This window comes from Dendrobates tinctorius, unplaced genomic scaffold, assembly GCF_039654945.1.
Source record: "Dendrobates tinctorius isolate UK_male_01 unplaced genomic scaffold, ASM3965494v1 ptg000162l, whole genome shotgun sequence".
In the NCBI taxonomy this organism is placed as follows: domain Eukaryota; kingdom Metazoa; phylum Chordata; class Amphibia; order Anura; family Dendrobatidae; genus Dendrobates; species Dendrobates tinctorius.
The window spans coordinates 28673771-28699803 of record NW_027361829.1 but is presented as its reverse complement, the minus strand read 5'-3'; the positions used below and the strand labels follow the sequence as shown (position 1 = coordinate 28699803).

The window sequence follows — 26033 nt, the reverse complement described above, 5'->3', positions numbered from 1 at the left end:
GAGCATCTAGAAACAATGAGACCGCCTGTGAGATTACCATCCAATATAAGTAACTGACCACAAGAAAAAAAGGCCCAGAAAGCGTCTTACCAGTGAAGAATCATGTGAAGAAAACCCTGTAAACGGAGCGCTGTGTGGTAGCGGTATAAGCCGGTGAGAAATGCGCCCTGCAATAACGGTGCCGGGGACGCTCTCAAATAGCAGTATACCCGGAAGTGCGATACCGGAAGACTCGTGCACAATGTTAGTAAGACGCTGTGTGAAAGCGTCGATGGACAAACAAGAAGTGCGTCACTGGGACCTCTCTGAAAGGAAGTGTTCAGTGGAATACACTGGTGAAACGCAAACAAGAAGAAGGTAGTGCAGGAGGCAGTCCAGGAATCTCAATGAAAGATGACTCATCGCTGGAAAATGTGTAAACAGAGAGACAAAGGATATCAAGACGGGACCTAGGAAATATCAAAAAGAATCACATTAAATGAAGACATATTACAAGGAAATATTGTTTTGATCTGTCTAAAAGTAAAACAATAAGAGCCAAAGATAATTACCTTACAAGCGGCAAATAAACTGCCATATTAATATAACAACGTATTACAGCGATTGCAGACCAAATCATAACAAACAATCGTTTGTACACAAAGTTGCTACTAGAGTTGAGCGATACCGTCCGATACTTCAAAGTATCGTATCGGATGGTATCGGCCGATCTTTAAAAAAAGTATCGGTATCGCCGATTCCGATACCGGAAGTCTCATTCAAGTCTATGGGACTTCCGGTATCGGAATAATAAAAACCCTTTCCTGCCCTTGTACAGCCTCTCTGGGGTCTGTACGGGCCTTTCGGGGGGCTGTGCCGGCCTGCCGGTGGTCTGTGCAGGCTCCGGGGGGCTGTGCCGGCCTGCCGGGGGGCTGTGCCGGCCTGCCGGGGGGCTGTGCAGGCTCCGGGGGGCTGTGCCGGCCTGCCGGGGGGCTGTGCCGGCCTGCCAGGGGGCTGTGCCGGCCTGCCGGTGGTCTGTGCAGGCTCCGGGGGTCTGTGCAGGCATCGTCCGATGGGACTACAAGTCCCATCGGGCGATGCCTGCTACCATGACAGTGATTGACACATTAGCCAATGATGGGACAGTAGTAGTCCCATCATCCGGCTAATGTGTTAAATGTAAAAAAAAAAAAAAAATTACATGCTACATACATACAACATGCATACTACATACATGCTACATTCATACTACATACTACATACATGCTACATTCATACTACATAAATACTACATGCAACATACATACTACATATATACTACATGCATGCTACATACATACTGCATGCTACATATATACCACATATATACTACATACATACTACATGCATGCTACATGCATGCTACATGCTACATACATAACACATATAAACTACATGCATGCTACATACATACTACATGCTACATACTACATATATACTACATGCATGCTACATACTACATGCTACATACATACTACATATATACTACATGCATGCTACATACATACTGCATGCTACATGCATGCTACATACATACTACATACATGCTACATACATACTGCATGCTACATGCATGCTACATACATACTACATACATGCTACATACATACTGCATGCTACATGCATGCTACATACATACTACATACATACTACATGCTACATACATACTACATATATACTACATACATACTACATACATACTACATGCATGCTACATGCATGCTACATACATACCACATACATAACACATATATACTACATGCATGCTACATACATACTACATGCTACATACATACCATATACATACTACATGCATGCTACATACATACTACATGCATGCTACATACATACTACATGCTACATACATACTACATATATACTACATGCATGCTACATACATACTACATGCTACATACATACTACATATATACTACATGCATGCTACATACTACATGCTACATACATACTACATATATACTACATGCATGCTACATACATACTACATGCATGCTACATACATACTACATGCTACATACATACCACATACATACTACATATATACTACATGCATGCTACATACATACTGCATGCTACATGCATGCTACAAACATACTACATACATACTACATGCTACATACATACCACATATATACTACATACATACAATACATTCATACAATACATACATAGACATACAGTACATATAACATAGAGTAACATACTTACCAATACTTGTCACATTGTTCCCCGAAGCCATTGTCTTTTCCGGAATAAATATTAACATAACAAACCACAAAAATACTCACCCACGATCCGAAGCAGTCCACGAGTGTGTCCCACGACGATCTTGGGTAGAGAACTGCAGCATCAGCTGTTGCTGCCGTTCTCTACGGGCTGCAGGAATCCAATGACGGAAGGTAGGTATCCTTCCGCACTGTATTCCTCCGCCACTTAAAAAAAAAAAAAGTCCCTAGTCTCACTTTATGCCATTGCTGTGTGGGAAATTCCTCTATGTTATATGTACTGTATGTCTATGTATGTATTGTATGAATGTATTGTATGTATGTAGTATATGTGTGGTATGTATGTAGCATGTAGTATGTATGTAGTATGTATGTAGCATGCATGTAGCATGTAGTATGTATGTAGCATGCATGTAGTATATATGTAGTATGTATGTAGCATGCATGTAGTATATATGTAGCATGTATGTAGTATGTATGTGGTATGTATGTAGCATGTAGTATGTATGTAGCATGCATGTAGTATATATGTAGTATGTATGTAGCATGTAGTATGTATGTAGTATGTATGTAGTATGTATGTGGTATGTATGTAGCATGTAGTATGTATGTAGCATGCATGTAGTATATATGTAGTATGTATGTAGCATGTAGTATGTATGTAGTATGTATGTAGTATGTATGTGGTATGTATGTAGCATGTAGTATGTATGTAGCATGCATGTAGTATATATGTAGTATGTAGTATGTATGTGGTATGTATGTAGCATGTAGTATGTATGTAGCATGCATGTAGCATGCATGTAGTATGTATGTAGCATGCATGTAGTATGTATGTAGCATGCATGTAGTATGTATGTAGTATGTATGTAGTATGTATGTAGCATGCAGTATGTATGTAGCATGTATGTAGTATGTATGTAGTATATATGTAGTATGTATGTAGCATGTAGTATGTATGTAGCATGCATGTAGTATATATGTAGTATGTATGTAGCATGCATGTAGTATGTATGTAGTATGTATGTAGTATGTATGTAGCATGTATGTAGTATGTATGTAGTATATATGTAGTATGTATGTAGCATGCATGTAGTATGTATGTAGCATGTAGTATGTATGTAGCAAGCATGTAGTATGTATGTAGCATGTATGTAGTATGTATGTAGTATATATGTAGTATGTATGTAGCATGTAGTATGTATGTAGCATGCATGTAGTATGTATGTAGTATTTTTTTTTTTTTTTTTTTTTTTTAACATTTAACACATTAGCCGGATGATGGGACTACTACTGTCCCATCATTGGCTAATGTGTCAATCACTGTCATGGTAGCAGGCATCGCCCGATGGGACTTGTAGTCCCATCGGACGATGCTTGCACAGACCCCCGGACATCAGCACAGCCCCCCGGCAGGCCGGCACAGCCCCCCGGCAGGCCGGTACAGACCCCCACAGGGTGCACAGACCACCGGCAGGCCGGCACAGCCCCCCGGCAGGCCGGTACAGACCCCGGGCAGGCCACACAGCCCCCCGGCAGGCCGGCACAGCCCCCCGGCAGGCCGGCAGAGACCCCCGGAAGGCCCGAAATGACGGCGCATCATGATGCGCACACACCGCGCATCATGATGACGTCAGGCCGTCAATCAACTGAACTTCCGATTCCGATGCCGAATTCCGATATTGAAAAAATATCGGAAGTCGGTATCAGAATTCCGATACAGCAAGTATCGGCCGATACCCGATACTTGCGGTATCGGAATGCTCAACACTAGTTGTTACACATATATCTTCAAAGTCAAAGTTAGTTCAGAATAGACCTGTGACATCATATTCTCTATTTAGTCCCATAGGTTCAAGACTCTGTAAGTAATGAATCCAATATGCTTCTCTTAGTTGAAGCTTTTTTACTAGAAATGTAACTGGGTAGTCTCGACTGAGTAACTTGAGGAATAAGATTATTAGGGCTGATATTGGTTCCACTCTTATAGTTCCTAGACAAACTTTCCTTCAAACTCAACGAAGGGGCACGTTCCCATGCCCTCAATGCGCTCAATGCGCAAACATTCTTAAAGGTCCAAAAGTTTCCCATCCACTCACAGGATTAGATATCCCGATTCAGGGTTTCCACACCTGTGAGTCCAAATCTGTTATATATGCCATAAAATGCCCTTGTGGCAAAATCTATGTAGGGGAGACTACCCAGGCAATCAAAGATCAGATATCAAACCATAAATCGGATATACATTGTAAACGAAATCACCTTCTGGTACCATATCATTTTAACACTACAAGACATACAGTAGCACAGTTACGTTTCTTGAACCTATGGGACTAAATAGAGAATATGATGTCACAGGTCTATTCTGAACTAACTTTGACTTTGGAGATATATGTGTAACAACTTTGTGTACAAATGATTATTTGTTATGACTTGGTCTGCAATCGCTGTAATACGTTGCTATATTAATATGGCAGTTTATTTGCCGCTTGTAAGGTAATTATCTTTGGCTCTTATTGTTTTACTTTTAGACAGATCAAAACAATATTTCCTTGTAATATGTCTTCATTTAATGTGATTCATTTTGATATTTCCTAGGTCCCGTCTTGATATCCTTTGTCTCTCTGTTTACACATTTTCCAGCGATGAGTCATCTTTCATTGAGATTCCTGGACTGCCTCCTGCACTACCTTCTTCCTGTTTGCGTTTCACCAGTGTATTCCACTGAACACTCCCTTTCAGAGAGGTCCCAGTGACGCACTTCCGGTTTTTCCATCGGCGCTTTCACACAGCGTCTTACTAACATTGTGCACGAGTCTTCCGGTTTCGCACTTCCGGGTATACCGCTATTTGAGAGCGTCCCCGGCACCATTATTGCAGGGCGCATTTCTCACCGGCTTATACCGCTACCACACAGCGCTCCGTTTACAGGGTTTTCTTCACATGATTCTTCACTGGTAAGACGCTTTCTGGGACGCTTTCTTTCTCTATAAGGGTCTATGTTAACATCATGTGATGGATCTATTTTTTGTTTATTTATTTTTTAGTGCATTTTTTCACGATATTTACATATACAGCCATAATTGTATACTGCTTATTTATATTCATATGGTTTTGTTCTTGTATATTCCATGGATATAGGTCATGTATTGACTTTATTCTATTTTGTTTGCTTATTCCAGTCTGATGAAGGTCGCTGAACAGACCGAAACGTTATATTTTGGATTGTGAGAAATAAAAAATTCCCTTGCTGTAGCAATCATTTGAGTGCCAGATTATTTTTCGTATTCATTATAAGGGAGTGGTAACCCTTATCTGAGCACCTAAAAAAACAAGGAGTGACGTGTTATTCTTATCTATCCAGTCTGATCTTGGACCCCTCCCATTGGCTTTGCAGGTGGCCGCAATCAGCTCTACCTGCCCATAAATTGTAGGCTTAGCCCGGTAGTGACATGTTTGTCCAAAATTGTAGGCTGGTGGCCCAGAAATGGCTTATGTACGGTAGAGCAGGCACCCATCAGGGGGAGGTCACTTTGCCGTGGTTGATGGGCTTGCATGAATTGGCCAATTTGTGCACTAAGAACCTTCATTTTCATCATACTGTTGTAAGTTCAAAAAATTGTTTGAAAAAAATATTTTTGAGGATTATTATCTAAATTGAATTGTTCTAATATTTTTCTGTGTTTTCACATGGCCTAGATTCATGTACATGTGCTGCTGCATTCTTTTTCTCTATATTGTGCAGTTTTTGCAGCTTGCACGTGTCCACACTAGGAGGTGCTGGTCAGTTTTTTTTTCTGTCTATTTAGTTGCTGGATGCTAGCTGCCTCCAGTCTGATCTTGCACCCCTCCCATTGGCCTTGCAGGTGGCTGCAATCAGCTCTACCTGCCCATAAATTGTAGGCTTAGCCGGTAGTGACATGTTTGTCCAAAATTGTAGGCTGGTGGCCCAGAAGTGGCTTATGTATGGTAGAGCAGGGACCCATCAGGGGGAGGTCACCTTGCTGTGGTTGATGGGCTTACATGAATTGGCCAATTTGTGCACTAAGAACCTTCATTTTCATCTTACTGTAAGTTTAAAAAAAGTTTTGAAAAAAAATGTTTTTGAGGATTATTATCTAAATTGAATGGTTTTAATGTTTTTCTGTGTTTTCACATGGCCTAGATTCATGTACATGTGCTGCTGTATTCTTTTTCTCTATATTGTGCAGTTTTTGCAGCTTGCACGTGTCCACACTAGGAGGTGCTGGCAGTTTATTTTTCTGTATATATATATATATATATATATATATATATGGGACTGTCCTAATTACGTAAAAATCAATCAATAATCTGTGTATGATCAAGGTATAAGGATCCCAAATAAATCAGAAGTGAATAAACTATAATAAATATTAAATTATCAATGCCAATAGTTCATAAGCAGGGGGTGAAAAAATACATTTTAAAGATAAATAAATTTATAATTACACATATAAGTGTAATGTGTGCCAAATCCGATAAATATGGGAGAAGAGAGTTTTTAACGTATCATAGTGCAAGTAGAAAACATAAAGTGACTCAGTGAAAAAAGGGCTAAGATGGGATCGATATCCATAGTGTATACCTTTAAAGAATGTCAGGTTACTGGCACAGCGCACTCCCCGACGCACGTTTCGGATTTACTTCCTTCGTCAGGGGGTGTCAGCTGTGTAGAATACATGGTTTATATATAATGGTGGTGTGACACTGATAATGGAGTCCGGAGCTTGTACGGCACATGAGTCACCAGGAGGACTCGGAAATCCAAGGGCCCGCATCACATGAACGGACGCACGGGGTCAAAGTACCTGGCATAACCAAGGACACAGGATGCAGGACACCATGGAGCCGGGACATAGGGGGCGCATGCACGTGACATGAGATTCACATCATGAGCAATGGCATGGCACTAGAAAGCGTATGGAGATAAACTGCTTGCGGTGTCTAAGAATCTGGCGCAATAAGGGGATATCTATATATAGAAATAAAGAGAAATAAGGAAAAAGAATAAATAATGATTAATGTATATAATTAAGGGGAATATATAAAATAAGCGGAAATCACCATCTAAGGGACAAAAATCAAAATAGAGGACTCGCAGGCCAAATTAGATATTTGTGGGCATAAATAATAGAAGGAATATAATATAAAAGGTGGTAAATGGTGTATTTTGCATTCTCTAAGGAAAAACTAAAAAAGAAGAAAGGAAAAGGAGAAAGGACAATAGAGAAGAATATATATTTGATTTAAAAAATTAGAAATAAAGAAAAAAATAATAAAATTAAATGGAAAAATATATGAAAAAAATATAAAAAATAATAATACAAATAAATGTAAATTATAATAGTTTAATAAAAACTATGCAAATAATAAATAAAATAGTAAATCTAAACGATAAAAGAAGAAACATAATATAAATAATAATAAATAATAAACATAAAGAGAATGAATACTACAAAATACTTTAACAATAAATGGTAATATATATAAATAAGGATAATGTAGTATTATTTAAAAAATGGGCAAAAACACCAGATATGATTATATAAAGAATAATATATAGAAGAATAAAAAATAAAAATTGAAAAAATTATAATAAAAATATAACATAATATATTGTTTTACAGAATAAGAGTCCAAATACTGATGAATTCCATATGGGTAGCCCAAGTTCACTAAAGAAGAGAAATCCTTCAAAGTGCACATCCTGGGATGGGATAACAGCTGTCACAGATGAAGACTGGGATCAGAGATAGCAATGAGGACACAAAAAGAAGGTCATCAAGATGGTAAGTCACACATGGAATTATAATCTAAAATCAATAATAATATATTAATAAAAGCAAATAAAATATATTTAATAAAATGTATAATATAACTATTTGACAAAAACATTAGTAGTGATTTGCAAAAATGATGCAAAATTCCAATTTTTATTCCGGCCACCCGGGGAGACAGTTCCTAGGGTCCAAATCCATTTGGCCTCCAACCTAGCTAAGGGGGTAAATATTTTACCACACCTTTCATTATATGTAATCATATCAATCCAAATACTTTCAAAAGAGAGTCATTGCAGTTGTGATATAACTTGAAATGTTTTGGAATTGTTTTGAGTTGTGAAATGTCATAAGTTTCCTTTGCAGCTTGTATACCTAAGACGTTTTCATGGACTTTAAGCTGTCGAATTTTTATGCCCACATAAATCAAGGACAGTCTGACTTGATGTATTTATACTTTGAGAAATCCTGGTCGATATTACAAAGTGATCCAATCTTATCACAATACATTGGGACCAAACCAAGTATTACATTCAAGAGGTGCAAGAATTTAAGTGATCAACTTGTAAAAAGCCATTATACAAATTACCCTACTTCTTTTCAATCTAGTTTTAAACGCAATTTGGGTTGCAAACCTTGCGGCAAATGTGTGGCATGTCCAAATATTGTAAGGGCTCACACTTTTTCCAACTCAAAAGGGACAAACTTATAGGATCCAGCATACAATAACCTGCACATCCAAGACAGTAATATATTATCAAGTAGAAGCAAATAGTTCAGCTCACCGTAGTGGCCATCTTGATTTTTCAGAGCTGTTGTGTCAGAGCGTAGAACAATCGAAATATAGAAATCCAGCTCAACGACGTAGTGAAAAAATTCTTCTTTTTATTCACTTTAAAAAGTTACTCTATTGGAAACTTTTTAAAGTGAAGTAAAAAAAGAATTTTTTCACTACATCGTTGAGCTGGATTTCTATTTTTCAGTAATATGTTATGCTACGTTTCCATGTTCATTGATTTATGTGGGCCTAATGGAGCACCCCACAGGGCGTGGGGTACTCGGTACCGGCTGGATGGTTCTTAAAAGGGAATGTCACGGCAGCAGTGACCTGGTCCATGGCCCTGGGCTAACAGTAAAATTAATAAATGATGATAGGATAGTTTGCAGAGGAAATAGTTTATGCCGTCACCCATGGTATTTGGCAAGGGTAGCCGACGCTGCAATGCAGATTCTCTGGGACTGTGTTACGGCAGCAAAGATGGTTAAGCTTTCCAAGGGGAAGGGCTGTGTCCCAGGGCAGTTAGGATGTTAAAAGCTATGATAGTGGCTGTTATGGTGAGTGCGGTGCAGGGCAGGTGAGACGTGAATGACTCAGATGACACAGCAGGGTGCAGTTTCCAATGTTTTACTTCACTTGTGCACAGATACCCGCTTAGTGCCATGTCCTCCAGGTGAGGGGTCCAGCAAACTCCCAGATAGATTGGGATACACCTTTCCAGGACTCCCTTCTGTGTGCTTCCCTCCTGGCCGTCTCACTGCGCTGGTTTTCGCTCTACTGCCCAGCACATTCTCAAACAGTGTCCCAAGTCAGCAGCTGCGAACCTTGTCGGGTGACATCCTCTGAGTCCCCTTGCTCCTATATAGCTGCCTTTTTGGTGAATGAATGTGGTTGTGGCTGAGGTACGTACAGCTACCCCAGCCACCAGCTTTCTAGCTGAATCTTGTAGTCCTCCACTAGTCTTAGAGGCCGGCTCTCCCACTGCGACCTGGTCTCTCCACTTCTGGATACGAGCCCAACGGGTGGCCTCCGCACTTCCCGTGCACCAAGGACCCCTTCTGTCCTCCCGGGAGCTTCCATTAGACTCCCCTCACAACTCTCTCTCTCCAGTTCTTCCTACTGCACTCCTTCTCTGTCTCCTCACTAATTCTCCTCAGACTCTGTCAGCTTTCACTCCTTCTCTCATTCCCCTCTGACTGACTGACTCTTTCTAGAACAATCTTCTTGCCTCAGCACTAACTCCTCCAACCAGCTGTCACTCCATTAAGCTCCTCCCCTTTTTCCTTTCTTCCCCACTCATTCCCTAACACCCTTTCCTAGCCAGCCTGGGATGAGACCATCCTCCCTAAGGGTACACCCAGATGCCCTGACTGAACTGGTGTGTATTGAGTGTGAGTGTTAGAGTCCTGGGTAGTGCTCCCTTCTTACCTGAGAGAGGGATACCACACCTCTGGATGAGGTGCAGTACCTCTGTGGTGACTGGACCCTCAGGAGTGCCACATACCCTCCTGTTAAACACAGCACGTCTGCGGGTTGGAACAAGGTAAAACAGGTGTTAGAGAGAAACATGAAAATTTTCTGGAACGCATTACAACAGGTAAAACAACTGAACTCATCTTCCCTTTATGGGAGGCACTTTATCTTTAATGTTGCATAACAAACACTATATAGAAGATCCAAAATTACTTTAAATATAACTTTTTAGCATTTACTCCAGGTAAAACATTCACTTTAATGTACAATTAAAACTTTTTTCATTTAAGTACAAATAAACATTAAGTTCTACAAGTTTCAACAAGGTCCAGCAACGTCCTGAATCAAGGTAATTTTCATTGTTCTTGAGTACAAGATGGGTGGGACCCGTCTCAAACCCCCAACATAGGCCTTGGGTGTGGCTACAAGGCGTAGTCGGTCTCCAGGTTGGTCCACTTCTTCGGCCACACCAGACGGTTACAATTCTTTGGTCCAGCAGTGCAATAATTAGAGTGCTATAAACATTTTAAGGTTTTATCTAAAACCAAAAGGGAGCACATTAAGAAGTGCTAACTTTTAACAGCAAAAGTTTGGATCATATGTGGCGCCCCCAGGAGTATGGCCGCCACAGTGGCTTTGCCTTCCTCCAAGGAGGGTAATGCAAGGCTTGGAAGCAGTGAAGGGTCTCTCTCGCAGTTAACCTATACATGCAACACAGTTCCATTCCAGGCCAGCAGGGGGGACTCTGAACCGGAATTGAAGGGAGGAGTGCTCTCTGAGGGCAAAGAGGAAGGAGTGGTCAGTTAGTGTGAGGAGGGCCACGTGTGTAGACTTGTGAAGAGAAGCTGGAGGTTGAGCTGAGGAAAGAGAGAGCTCCCTCCCAGTGAGAGCGCATGAACTGGAGCCTGGTCTCCACGGTTGTACGGATACTAATGGTTCTGCAACAGACACCAGAGGAGTAGGAGGCTGTAAATGCCCTACCCCCATCTAAGACTTGGAGGCACAACAGCACGGAGTGAGCCAAGAGAGGAATAGCGGCTACAGCTGTCTGCCATACGAGGAGTGCTAGTAGAAGAGAATTAGGAGGAACTTCAGTGTTACTCAGTACTAGGAATACTTCACTCAAATAAGCGCTAGGGAAGGAGACTGCACAGCCCATATGCTGAGAGAGAATCCTGAGCTGCTTCCAGGCTAGCCTGCTCTGGTACCATCTGTAATCAGTACCTTGGACTGCATTTATCAAGTAAAGGTACAGAAATTGCACCCTGCTGTGCCTGTGTCTGCTTCCTACCCTTCCGGCACTGCTACATCCCCATGCCAACCACATCTACACTGCCCTGGGACTACAGCTTCACCTGTGGGGAGCTTTCACATCTTTGCTGCACCATACCATCAGTCCCAGAGGATCTGCATGCAGCGTTGGCTTAACATCTCACTTGCCGAACACCACAGGTGGCGTCACGAACTATTCATTTAATACATTCCACCATTCAGACTTCCCCTATTATTTGGGTACCCAGGGCCACGGACCGGGTCTCCGCTGCTGTGAAACATCCCTCCGACACTGGCCTGGTACCGAGTACCCCACAGCCCTGGGAGGGCAACCCACATACATTGTTCATGATCTCGCAATTCTTTTAAACAGAGGTAAAACATACCATAACTAAGAACACCTAACCAGGTATTATAACTGTTTACAAACAGTTACTTTTCTTTCATTTATTTTATTCTCCATGGTTGGTCCTAGGGTCCATTACCTCCTGACTGGGGAAGTTCCTGAGTGGGTGTCACTACTGGTGACTCACATATAGCTAGTCCCACTCCTGGTGTTTGGGTACCTTGAGTCCTCCTGGACTGTTCAGTGATTGATACAAGGGCTGATTCAACTTCCTGATTTGAAGCCTCTGTGTCTCTGCACTTATGGACGAAAAGGGCATATCACCCTTTCTCGCCCTTATGCCTGGTGAATGACACTTGGTCTCCTGGGTGCAGGTCCTGGTATGGGTGCCCTTTCAGGAAATGCGACTCCACATCGCGGCGGGACATAAACAGGTCTTTTTCCATTCCGGGCTCCCGAATGAACCTCCATCCCTTTTTATGGTCAAAGGAGATTACAGTCCCCTGTCTCCTTGGGCACCGGTCGGCGGGTCTGATTTTACAGACCCTGGCTTTAGTGGCAACGCTCCGCTCCTTCATCTCTTGCTGCCAGGCCTCCCGTTCTTGTTCCTCTGCCTCCAGCTTCATTATCCGTTGCCAACACACCTCCTCTTCATTGGGGACCCCCTTTTGGCCTCTCCCTCCCGGGCCTGTTCCACAGATCCCATCATGACCATCTGTGATGTCGGTACAGGCAGCAGTGGGTAAGCCAGTTTGCCCTTTATATCTTCCATCTGATCCCTGACTATGTATTTTAACAGCTTACCGGGTTTCAGGGCTGGCGGGAGTTCAAAGGGGCCTAGCAAGGTTTTCTCAGATACCGTGGCAGTCACTGTGCCTTTCTCTCCGGTAACAGTCTTCCTTTCCACTGCTCCCCGAGTTAAGGCCACGGGTCGCAAGGCTGTCTGCTGCCCGGTCACCCATTCCATCAGCGTCTTCTTCCATCTCGTCACAGCAACCAGCTGCATCTGCAACAGATGACAGGTAAACTGCTAAACCCCCCAAGAAGAAGCAAGTATACGAAATGCGCATCGGGCTCAGCGCTGTTTTCCAAGGTAATATGCCTCACTAAACCTACCGCACTGTGGACAGTTTATCCATCTTTGGAATACATACATGCATATCAATCCTGTTTTCTTTATATATTTTAGGAATTTCAATGAATAAAACAGCCTATTGCAGGCTAGGCCACTGTGCCTTACCTTATCTGCATATTTAAAGCTTTTTATTCATTGAAATTTAAGTTTTTGGAATTTTTTTTGTTTTTTATCTAACAGCCTATTGAAGGTTTGACTATCGTGCCATCTATACATACTCTATTTAATAACCTATAGAGAGTTGAAGCCATTCAGCTTCTAAATAGAGATGAGTGACTTTGCCTTTTTTAGGGTCGAGCCGGGTTTCATGAAACCCGACTTTCTCAAAAGTCGGGTCGAAAGAAATCGGCCGACTATAGGGAAAAGTCGTGAAACACGAAACCCAATGCAAGTCAATGGGGAGAAAAGTCGGCAGTGAGTGGAGGACTGTAAACACATCTGACATGAATTTTAACCCCAGAGGCAGCAAAATCTCTCTCTCTCTCTTCTCTCTCTCTTCTCTCTCTCCCTCTCCCTCTCCCACTCCCACTCCAGCTACGCTCCCGCTATGCTACGCTCCGTTTCTCTCATTGACTGAAAAAAGTCACGTGCAAGCATTCGGCGAAACCCGACTTTGACGCTTGGGTCGCCGACCGCATGGCCAACTTCACTCTGTGGTCGGGTTTCGTTTCATGAAACCCGACTTTGGCGAAAGTCGGCGACTTTTGAATCTGACCGACCTGTTTCGCTCAACTTTACTTCTAAATATACCTGCACACTTAATTTGCTCATTGCATTGTATGTGATTTAATATATCCTTCTGATATTCTTTGATGGTTTTTTTGTACCATTGTGCTTTATTATATGAACTTTCACTTGATTTATATATAGCATGTTTAGGTACTTTACAAATATATCTATTAACCTATTGAAGGTTTGGCCATTGAGGCTTTTTGATTACATGAGTGTGCAGTCTCATTTTCCTTGGATATACAGTATTAGGCTATTATAGTACACTGCTCAAAAAAATAAAGTGAACACTTAAACATAATATAACTCCAAATAAATCAAACTTCTGTGAAATCAAACTGTTCACTTAGGAAGCAACACTGATTGACAATCAATTTCACATGCTGTTGTGCAAATGGAATAGACAACAGATGGAAATTATTGGCAATTATCAGGACACCCTCAATAAAGGAGTGGTTCTGCAGGTGGGGACCACAGACCACATCTCAGTACCAATGCTTTCTGGCTGTTGTTTTGGTCACTTTTGAATGTTTGTTGTGCTGTCACACTCGTGGTAGCATGAAACGGACTCTACAACCCACACAAGTGGCTCAGGTAGTGCAGCTTATCCAGGATCGCACATCAATGCAAGAAGGTTTGCTGTGTCTGTCAGCATAGTGTCCAGAGGCTGGAGGCGCTACCAGGAGACATGGAGGGGCCATAGGATGGCAACAACCCAGCAGCAGGACCGCTACCTCAGCCTTTGTGCAAGGAGGAACAGGAGGAGCACTGCCAGAGCCCTGCAAAATGACCTCCAGCAGGCCACAAATATGCATGTTTCTGCACAAACGGTTAGAAACCAACTCCATGAGGATGGTCTGAGGGCCCAACATACACAGATGAGGGTTATGCTCACAGCCCAACACCATGGAGGAGGCTTGGCATTTGCCGCAGAACACCAGGATTGGCAAATTCGCCACTGGCGCCCTGTGCTCTTCACAGATGAAAGCAGGTTCACACTGAGCACATGTGACAGATGTGACAGAGTCTGGAGACACCATGGAGAGCGATCTGCTGCCTGCAACATCCTTCAGCATGACCGGTTTGGCAGTGGGTCAGTAATGGGGTGGAGTGGCATTTCTTTGGAGGGACGCACAGCCCTCCATGTGCTCGCCAGAGATAGTCTGACTGCCATTAGGTACTGAGATGAGATCCTCAGACCCCTTTTGAGACCATATTCTGGTGCGGTTGGCCCTGGGTTCCTCCTAATGCAGGACAATGCCAGACCTCTTTTGGCTGTAGTGTGTCAGCAGTTCCTGCAAGATGAAGGCATTGAAGCTATGGACTGGCTGGCCTGTTCCCCAGACCTGAATCCGATTGAGCACATCTGGGACATCATGTCTCGCTCCATCCACCAATGTCACATTGCACCATAGACTGTCCAGGAGTTGGTGGATGCTTTAGTCCAAGTCTGGGAGGAGATCCCTCAGGAGACCATCCACTGCCTCATCAGGAAGATACCCAGGCATTGTACAGTATGGAGGTCATACAGGCACGTGGAGGCCACACACAACACTGAGCATCTTTTCCTTGTCATGAGACATTTCCAATGAACTTGGATCAGCCTGTAATTTGATTTTCCACTTTGATTTTGAGTATCTTTCCAAATCCAGACCTCCATGGGATATTCATTTTGATTAACATGGATAATTGTTATGTTTTATTCTGAACGCATTTGTGATGTACCATGTCTGCAAGATATGTTTTCTGTTGCAATGTGCTAACAAATCCTCCATCCTAGGACATTGTAAACTCTCAGTAGTAGGAATTCCTTCCCCCCAGGTTTTATCAACCCTGCCACTTCCTCTGGAAGAGCAGGAATGTTAATTAGCTAGACCATCTTCCTCACACCATTTGCCTTCTCTCCTCTTCAGAGCGGGAAAAACTTCTTTGTTTGAAACGAATAAAACTATGAGAGACTATACCATAAGAACCAAATACCCTAGAGATATGAAAATCATATTTTTGTAACCTGAGCGGTCCCAGCTTCGAGACCGCGTATGTTTCGAAGTTCTACCCTGTCCAGAACATGAGATAGGATTTGCGCCCAAATGGACGGTCATATCGCATAGATGTTTGATGTTTTCTTGATGGGCTCATTACGCTGGGAAACATGATACCACTGATGAGTCCATACCAGCTTCTCCCATAAAGTTATAGCTAATCTAAGTTTTGTAGCCAAAACATAACTTGGATAAGAGAGGTGGGATCAACCCAGAATGCACCTCTCTGTGATGTCACATAGGAAAGTCTATAAGGCATTTCCTGGGCAAACCAGCTCAGAACAGCTCAAGTCGTCATGCTAGAAGGACCCCAATGAGCGGAGAAGTGCAGCTCCGCCTCCACCCACCTTAGCCGCATGGTCTGCCTAAGGAACAATATGGAACTGTGAGTGTAATCTCTTTGTTTTCTCCACTTTTATTTTATACCTGTACTGTACATATTTTATGTCTCAATTTTATAGCAACTTTTATCTGTAATCACTGTCCTCTTTCGGAAAATAAATGAAATTATTTAGATCTGTCTCCATGCTCTAAGAATCGAACTATACGCCTTTGATAGATAATCGCTACTAATTCAAGGGGTTTGCCATGGACCCTCTTAATTTAACACTGTGAATTAAGTAACCGTGACTGGTGGCAGCGCGTTGTGTACGGCTATTACGGCTTGCTGGCAGTCTAGAAGGGTCTTATATTGCTGAGTAAGGGGCTTCAGCCACAGCATTGATAATTCCCTTACTGCAGAAGCCTAATTGCCGGTTCACAACAGGCAGCCCGTCCGGCGACTAATTATCCTAGGTGCAGTTCCCTGACTGACCTGAGGGTAAGGGGGGCGCCGGAGAGCTGCGAGTTCCAAAGTGGAACTGAGAAAGTGGGATATACATAAATCCCCGCAGTACTTGGAAGATTGATAGCAGTGGTGGGGCATCCAAATTAAACTCCCCCTGCGGCAAATTGTAGAGCGAGATTAGCTTGCTGGATATTTTTGGTCACATGGTGCCAGTGTTGGGATAACTAAGATAAGCCCCACTGCGCCTGTGATAGCCGTGTGCCGGCATTGTGTCACGCCCCTCCGTCCGCTGATACACCCGTGTCAGTGGTGGGACTGTGACATAGTGGTGACACAGGGTCCGCTGTCCGTCACGTTTTGGTGGCAGCGGGACTCCCGTTAGTGTCGCCCGTAAGTGGACGAACGGCGGTGGGCTGTTCGTCACATATTGGTGGCAGCGCGGTGGGATAATCCTAGAGCATTAGTGATTTGGTTTGAGCAATCATTCCTCTCACTAAAAACCTGCACGGTTCCTGCGGGAATCCTGCATCATAGGTTTTGGAGAACAGACTCAGTGGTTACTAGTCCTGAGACATTAGTGTGTACTTGCAAGTATCCCCCTCCCGTTTCTTCGTTTTTCTTTTTCTATCTTTTATTTGGCAACCATGGCGGCAAAAGGAGAACCTTGGTACAACCGGCAGACAAAGGAAGTTCTTGCTGGGTTATGCACGTACCAAGGCCTTGACGCCACGAGCAAAAACAGAGCTCAAATGATCGCGGCTCTAGTGCAGCTGGACAACGACCAGAATCCAGCGAGCGCAGAAGTTGGCCCAAGTGGCAATGGGGCTGCAGCAGAGGCTCCACTCCTGAGCGCTGGCCCCACATTCAACCAGGACGGGGTGGACCCCTATCTGCAAATGGCCTTGGACGCACTCCCCGCCGAAGACAGTGATGGGCAGGTGAGGCTGATCCAGCAATATCGGCAGGAGGCCCAAGCCGAGCGTCAAGCCCAGGCTGAGAGAGCTGAGCGCCGAGCGGAGGCTGAGAGAGCAGAGCAGCGAGCCGAGAGGGAGGCGCAGAGGGCCCATGAACTGGAGGTACTCCAGCGGGGTGGGAATGCCCCCACAGCCCGAAGCAGTGAGCCCAGCAGCGTCCAGACTCCTAAACCCCGGCCAGAGCATTTTCCCGTGATGGAAAAGGATGGGGACTTGGACACATTTCTGAGAGCCTTTGAGAAAGCCTGCAGACAGTACCAGCTGCCTAGAGACCAATGGGCAAGGTACTTGACCCCAGGGCTAAATGGCAAAGCCCTGGAGGCATTTGCTTCTCTTCCGCCAGAAGCCGATGACGACTGTGACGCCATAAAGCAGGCGCTGATCGCCAAATACCGGCTGACACCTGAGGTATACCGAAAGAAGTTCCGACACCTCCAACGTGGCCCACACGATAGCTACAGTGATGTGGTGCAAGGACTCAGGACCCACTTTGACCAGTGGATCCATGGACTGTCCGTTGAAACCTTTGAGCAGCTACGGGACCTGATGATCAAAGACCAGTTCCTGCATCTCTGCCCAGCTGAGGTCCGACAGTTCATCCTGGACCGCGAACCAACGAACGCGGACAAAGCGGCGCAGATCGCCGACAACCACGAGGCCAACCGGAAGCCCGAGACGCGGAGGCCAGTCGCCACCAGCTGGAAAGGGGGTAAGCCAGCAACCAACCCCAATGCCCCAGCTAGCCGTCCCTCCGGAGGCCCAGTCCCTGTTGCCAACAGCAGGCCGGCTACTGACAGTCGCCTGTGTCACCACTGCCAGCGGCCTGGTCACTTCTTTTACACCTGTCCGAATAGGCCGAAGAACCCCCCAGCCAAGGCCCCCGGGCCCAACGCCTCTGTTCTTTTGGTGGGAGGTGTGGTTGGGAGGGCTGACGACAACGTTCAACCTGTTCAGGTGGGGGCCCGTCTTGCTACAGGCCTCAAGGACACCGGGGCTGAACGAACCCTCATCCGTCCTGGACTGGCGGCCCCTGAAGAGTTTGTTGAGGGGAAAACCCTGACTGTCACCGGGATTGGAGGCACCCGTTGTCCCTTGCCAGTGGCACGAGTTTTTCTTGACTGGGGTGCCGGGAGCGGGTTGAGGGAGGTGGGAGTGTCTGAAAACCTGCCCACTGATGTTTTATTGGGGACTGACTTGGGGAGGATGGTTGCATACTATGTCCCTGACACCCTTCCCCAAACTGATAATAAGGGTAACGTTAACCCTGATGATGTTGATGATGGGAAACTGAATGTGTTACCTGCTAATGCCTTGATGAGTAATGATGCAACTAACAACCATTCTTTCCCCAGGTACGATGCTGATGCTGATGTGAATGTACCAAAGCAAACTGATAACCATTCTTTTCCTAGGAATGATGATGTTGATGTATCTGTGCCGACTGAACCCGTTAACCCTTTCTTTGAAACGGTAGATGTGTCCACAGGTACCGAGGTGCTCAGCCCCGTCACTCTGCGGAGTGAGACGGCTGAGGAACCCCTGACAGGAGCAAGCAACGGTGCTCAAGAGGATGGGGAGGTGCATGGGGACCATGAGGAAGGTAATGCCATGCAGCTGACCAGTGCCACCGAGGAAGGTAACTGGCCCATAAGTAGCACTGCTCCTAAAGTGTTGGGGGTGGATGGGGAGGTAGAGCCCAGGGCAGCACCAGCTGGTGGGTCTGAAGAAATCCCCAGGGAGACAGCATACATAGCAGCTGTCACACGCAGTCAGAGTGCCCAGATCGCAGGTAACGCACTGTCTTCTGGACCCTCTGCTGCTACAGGAGAGACTGAACCAGAGGTGAACCCAGAGCCGGTTCCAGAGGGTCCCAGTAAAGAGGGGACCCTGACGTCACTTCTGGCAGCCTCCAGCATGGAGTTCCAGGCTGCTCTGCACTCAGATGCCAGCCTGGAGAAATTGAGAGGTCTCGCCGAGACGCCCACCTCCAAGTCTGATAAGGAGAGGGTGTTCTGGGAACGAGGAAGGTTGTACCGGGAGACAGTACCCGGAGATCCTAAAAAGGAGTGGTTGAGGGAAAGACAGCTGGTCATCCCCTATCAGTTCAGAACTGAGTTGTTGCGGATTGCCCATGAGATTCCACTCGCTGGACACTTGGGGATCAGCAAAACAAAGGCACGGCTGTCTCAACACTTCTATTGGCCCAAGATGGGGACAGATGTAACACACTACTGCCGCTCCTGTGCCACCTGTAAAAAAGTGGGTAAGGCGGGGCCTGCTCTTAAGGCTCCCCTTATTCCTTTGCCGGTGATAGAGGAGCCTTTCCAGAGAATCGCGGTGGACATTGTAGGACCGCTGTCCGTCCCCAGCAGCTCCGGAAAGCGATACATTCTCACCGTGGTAGACTACGCTACCCGGTACCCAGAGGCAGTAGCTCTGTCTTCAACCAGGGCAGATAAGGTGGCTGACGCACTGGTGACCATCTTTTCAAGAGTAGGATTTCCCAGGGAGATGCTTACCGATCAAGGGCCCCAATTCATGTCTCGCCTAATGGAGGCTCTCTGTGAGAAAATGCAGGTGACGCAGCTGGTATCGAGTCCGTATCACCCACAGACTAATGGTTTGTGTGAACGTTTCAACGGTACCCTCAAACAGATGCTCCGCATACTGGTTGAGACCCAAGGGCGCGACTGGGAGCGGTACCTCCCACACCTGCTGTTCGCTTACAGAGAAGTTCCGCAGGCCTCGACCGGGTTCTCCCCCTTCGAGCTCCTGTATGGCAGGCGAGTCCGGGGACCCCTTGGGTTGATAAGAGAATCCTGGGAAGATGAGCCAAACCCCACAGAAGTGTCCATCGTGGATTATGTCATGCGCTTCCGTGACAAGATGCAGACCTTGACGCAGTTGGTGCATGACAACATGACGCAGGCTCAGGCTGACCAGAAGCGCTGGTACGACCAGAACGCCCGGGAGCGGACCTACCAGGTGGGTCAAAAGGTGTGGGTGTTGGTCCCGGTACCAACGGATAAGCTTCAGGCAGCCTGGGAAGGCCCGTACGTCGTCCACCAACAGCTCAACCCGGTCACCTACGTGGTCACGCTTGACCATGCTCGGGGTAGGCGCAAGGCCTTTCACGTCAACATGCTGAAGGCGCACTACGAACGTGAAGCTTGCGTCCTACCGGTCTGCAATCTGCCAGAGGATGGGGAGGAAGATTCCCTCCTGGACATGCTGGCCCAGGCCAAGGCCAATGGGTCCATTGAGGACATGGAGATAAGTGGTTCGCTCACCGTGTCCCAGCGGTTGCAGTTGATGGCCACCCTGGAACTCTTCCGGCCCGTGTTCACCAACCGTCCTGGGAGGACGGAGTTAGCGGTTCATGAGGTGGACACCGGGAATCATGCCCCATTACGGCGAACACCTTATCGGATCTCTGAAACGGTGCAACAAGTCATGCGCCGAGAGGTCGATGAGATGTTAAGGCTGGGAGTGATTCGACGGTCAAAAGGTGCGTGGGCTTCACCTGTAGTCCTCGTTCCTAAAAAGGATCGAACCACCCGGTTCTGCGTGGACTACAGGGGGCTCAACGCCATCACAACCTCTGATGCCCACCCAATGCCGCGCATCGAGGATCTGCTCGAGCGGTTGACAAACGCCAACTACATATCCATCATGGATTTGAGTCGGGGATACTGGCAGATTCCCCTGAGCCCTGAGGCGCAGGAGAAATCCGCCTTTATCACCCCCTTTGGACTGTACGAGTCCACGGTCATGCCCTTCGGCATGAAGAATGCCCCTGCCACTTTCCAGCGGATGGTCAACCACCTGCTTCGGGGACTGGAGGAGTACGCCGTGGCGTACTTAGACGATATTGCCGTCTTCAGTTCCACCTGGGAGGAACACCTTCAGCACCTCCAGGAGGTGCTCAAGCGTCTTCACCAGGCAGGCCTGACCATCAAGCCGGGGAAGTGCCAGATAGGCATGCGCGAGGTCCACTACCTGGGGCACCGGGTAGGCGGGGGTTCCATGAGTCCGGAGCCAGAAAAAGTGGACGCAATCGTGTCCTGGCCCACCCCCAGGACCAAGAAACAGGTGAAGTCCTTCTTGGGCACTGCAGGGTACTATAGGCGGTTCGTACAGGACTATAGCGCCCTTGCCAAACCCTTGACTGACCTCACCAAGCAGAGGCTACCCCAAACAGTCAACTGGACAGATGACTGTGAGGTGGCTTTCCAAGCTTTGAAAGCAGCCCTGTGCAACTCTCCAGTGTTGAGAGCAGTCGACAGCAGTCGCCCGTTTCTGGTACAGACCGACGCCAGCGAGTTTGGCCTCGGTGCTGTGCTTAGCCAGGTCGACTCGGGGGACCAAGAGCACCCCGTGTTGTACCTGAGCCGGAAACTTTTGCCGAGGGAAGTGGCATACTCGACCATCGAGAAGGAGTGTCTGGCCATGGTGTGGGCACTGCAGCGTTTGCAGCCCTACCTGTATGGGAGCGCCTTCACGGTGGTAACCGACCACAACCCACTGAGCTGGTTGCACACCGTGTCGGGAACCAATGGAAGATTGCTCCGCTGGAGCCTTGCCCTTCAACAGTACGATTTTACTGTAAAACACAGGAAGGGCAGTGAAAACGGCAATGCCGATGGGTTGTCCCGCCGGGGCGAACCCGCTGAGGTGCGCATGGCCGATTACCGAGAGGTAATGCCTCCTTAGCGCCCTCTTAAGGGGGGAGGTGTGATGTACCATGTCTGCAAGATATGTTTTCTGTTGCAATGTGCTAACAAATCCTCCATCCTAGGACATTGTAAACTCTCAGTAGTAGGAATTCCTTCCCCCCAGGTTTTATCAACCCTGCCACTTCCTCTGGAAGAGCAGGAATGTTAATTAGCTAGACCATCTTCCTCACACCATTTGCCTTCTCTCCTCTTCAGAGCGGGAAAAACTTCTTTGTTTGAAACGAATAAAACTATGAGAGACTATACCATAAGAACCAAATACCCTAGAGATATGAAAATCATATTTTTGCAACCTGAGCGGTCCCAGCTTCGAGACCGCGTATGTTTCGAAGTTCTACCCTGTCCAGAACATGAGATAGGATTTGCGCCCAAATGGACGGTCATATCGCATAGATGTTTGATGTTTTCTTGATGGGCTCATTACGCTGGGAAACATGATACCACTGATGAGTCCATACCAGCTTCTCCCATAAAGTTATAGCTAATCTAAGTTTTGTAGCCAAAACATAACTTGGATAAGAGAGGTGGGATCAACCCAGAATGCACCTCTCTGTGATGTCACATAGGAAAGTCTATAAGGCATTTCCTGGGCAAACCAGCTCAGAACAGCTCAAGTCGTCGTGCTAGAAGGACCCCAATGAGCGGAGAAGTGCAGCTCCGCCTCCACCCACCTTAGCCGCATGGTCTGCCTAAGGAACAATATGGAACTGTGAGTGTAATCTCTTTGTTTTCTCCACTTTTATTTTATACCTGTACTGTACATATTTTATGTCTCAATTTTATAGCAACTTTTATCTGTAATCACTGTCCTCTTTCGGAAAATAAATGAAATTATTTAGATCTGTCTCCATGCTCTAAGAATCGAACTATACGCCTTTGATAGATAATCGCTACTAATTCAAGGGGTTTGCCACGGACCCTCTTAATTTAACACTGTGAATTAAGTAACCGTGACTGGTGGCAGCGCGTTGTGTACGGCTATTACGGCTTGCTGGCAGTCTAGAAGGGTCTTATATTGCTGAGTAAGGGGCTTCAGCCACAGCATTGATAATTCCCTTACTGCAGAAGCCTAATTGCCGGTTCACAACAGGCAGCCCGTCCGGCGACTAATTATCCTAGGTGCAGTTCCCTGACTGACCTGAGGGTAAGGGGGGCGCCGGAGAGCTGCGAGTTCCAAAGTGGAACTGAGAAAGTGGGATATACATAAATCCCCGCAGTACTTGGAAGATTGATAGCAGTGGTGGGGCATCCAAATTAAACTCCCCCTGCGGCAAATTGTAGAGCGAGATTAGCTTGCTGGATATTTTTGGTCACATGGTGCCAGTGTTGGGATAACTAAGATAAGCCCCACTGCGCCTGTGATAGCCGTGTGCCGGCATTGTGTCACGCCCCTCCGTCCGCTGATACACCCGTGTCAGTGGTGGGACTGTGACATAGTGGTGACACAGGGTCCGCTGTCCGTCGCGTTTTGGTGGCAGCGGGACTCCCGTTAGTGTCGCCCGTAAGTGGACGAACGGCGGTGGGCTGTTCGTCACAGCATTGCACTATGCAATGAATAAAAATTTGCAACTGGAATATTTCATTCAGAGATATCTAGGATGTGGCATTTTAGTGTTCCCTTTATTTTTTTGAGCAGTGTATATTTGCTATATACAGGGTACTAAAAAGCATATACCCATCTGTATGGAGCCATTGTGCTCTATGGGATTTTACATTTTTACATCTGACAGTATATTCTTAGATGGATGTATCGCTATTTTCTACCATATATGCATGCTGATTGCTGTGACCCATGTAATTTTAATATGCAACCACAGATGGATTTGGTTCTACAACATATTAGTAATTCTTTTTTTGGAACACTTGTCTGTATAATTATATTGATTGTTTAGGCAGTTTGAGCATGTTTTTCTTGCTAACAGTTCATTTTTGTGACATGTATCTCTGTTGAAAAATGATTTTATAAAGGGTTTTATCTTTTTTGTGATTAATAAAGTATATTTGTTTTATTTGGCATATGCTTCCTGATTGCTTTATAGGATATATTCTCTTAAATGGAAGTGCCTTCAATCTAAGCCTGTAAATAGGTATAGTTATTTAGTAGCTATTTTGTGTGACATAATTTTCTGGTTTAAGGGCATAAAAATTAAAAGTTTGAAAATTGCTAAATTTTCGCCAAATTTTCAATTTTTTCACAAATAAATTTTGCCACTGTAAATAAGCAAATATGTCATGAAAAAAAATTCTCAGGATCAGTGGAATACATTGAAGCACTCTAGAGTTATAACCATGTTCCATGTTCTTCGCGCCTCTGCCTACTGGTGAGTGACATCAACAGCATGATCACATGATGCAAGTACAGTTGTTCACTTGGAGCCAGCGCACTGCACCTTGTCTGAGCTGGCTGTCAGCTTGACAGTCAGCTCAGGGAATGGCCAACTCATAGTTTGGGGTGTAGAAAAATGCAGCCGCAGTATTTGCTTTTGTTAGTGGTGGTGTAAAATGACTGTACCACACAGTCCCCAATGAACCGACTCTTGCAATATGTAATCGGAGGGAAGTACCTATAATCTCATGAATGTCATCATTCATTTTAAGTATTTCTCAATATTTGTTCACAATATCCCTGACTAGTGGTGATCTGTTGTCAAAAGTAGAGTTTGGACTAATATGTATTGCTTTGGTTATTGTTCTGTCCCAGGGTACCAAAAGTGCCTCTCTTTTCTGTTTCAGGCAATAACTATAAGCTTCCCTCAACACCTGGTCAGGGTATCCTTTCATTAGGAATTTCTCTCTAGAATCGCCACTTCGTGACGTCACAATGTTTGTTGGCTGAGATCCAGGCAGCGCTTCAGAGGAAACATGATGTCAGAGGCCAAGTTGGCACCATAAGCCCTAGCATGGAGTGCAACATGCTGAAAAGGTTACAAACCCTGCTTTGTCGAAGACTTGAACATGGAGATGACTGCTAAATGTGTGAATACACAACCATATCAAATTTTCTATAAACATTAATTTTGAGATTAAAACGTTCTGCCACTGTAATTCAAATACTGTATGATATGAGGTTAATGTCTACTTCACTGGTGATCTAGGAGAGTAAAGTGGTTGATGCCGACTTTTGTAATGATTTAGTTTGTCTGCATCCGTGTTTGGAAATATTGAAAATTCATTAAATAGAACAGGTTTTGCAAATTGAATAAATCAGTTTCACTTTTCATTTACTAAATGCTGTTTTATATCTTTACACAACCAGAGGCAACAAGCATCAATAAGAAAAGCAATACAAAGTTTCTGCAGTCAAATAGAAAATTGTTAAATTAAAACAAAATGTTGATATGAAAGAATGAAGAATTGTTGGAAAATATCATTTTTGTTCACTCCAGCTATGCATCATTACTGTAATACATTTGTTTGATGGCCTCTCATTTATTCAAAGTTTCATGTGTGGCACTTAACCTGTGATCAGCAATTAAAGATGTTACACCAGCATATTTTTGGTGGCCTGCCAGGTGCATGCTCGTACAATATAATGCAATAGATGTTAGGCGCTCAATCCAATTAATTCAGTGTATCATCTTATTCTAATGTGGGAAGAATGGCCCCCGCCGAGTGTCCGGGCCGGAACCAAGGGGACCGTCACCTAGGTTCCGGAGGAAACTGTTCCCGGGGGACAGAGTTCAGGGACGGACCGTTGAGATG

General features: G+C 45.3%; 1 long non-coding RNA gene across 1 annotated transcript in view; it reads left to right on the top strand.

The window, feature by feature from the left end:
• The window catches only part of LOC141052573 (uncharacterized), a 167865-nt gene extending 142210 nt beyond the window's left edge, over positions 1 to 25655 (top strand). Inside the window, exons 2-3 of the long non-coding RNA XR_012220842.1 lie at positions 7910 to 8071; positions 25065 to 25655. This is a non-coding gene — a long non-coding RNA (uncharacterized lncRNA). The remainder of the gene's footprint in view (positions 1 to 7909; positions 8072 to 25064) is intronic.
• Positions 25656 to 26033: the final 378 nt, after the last annotated feature.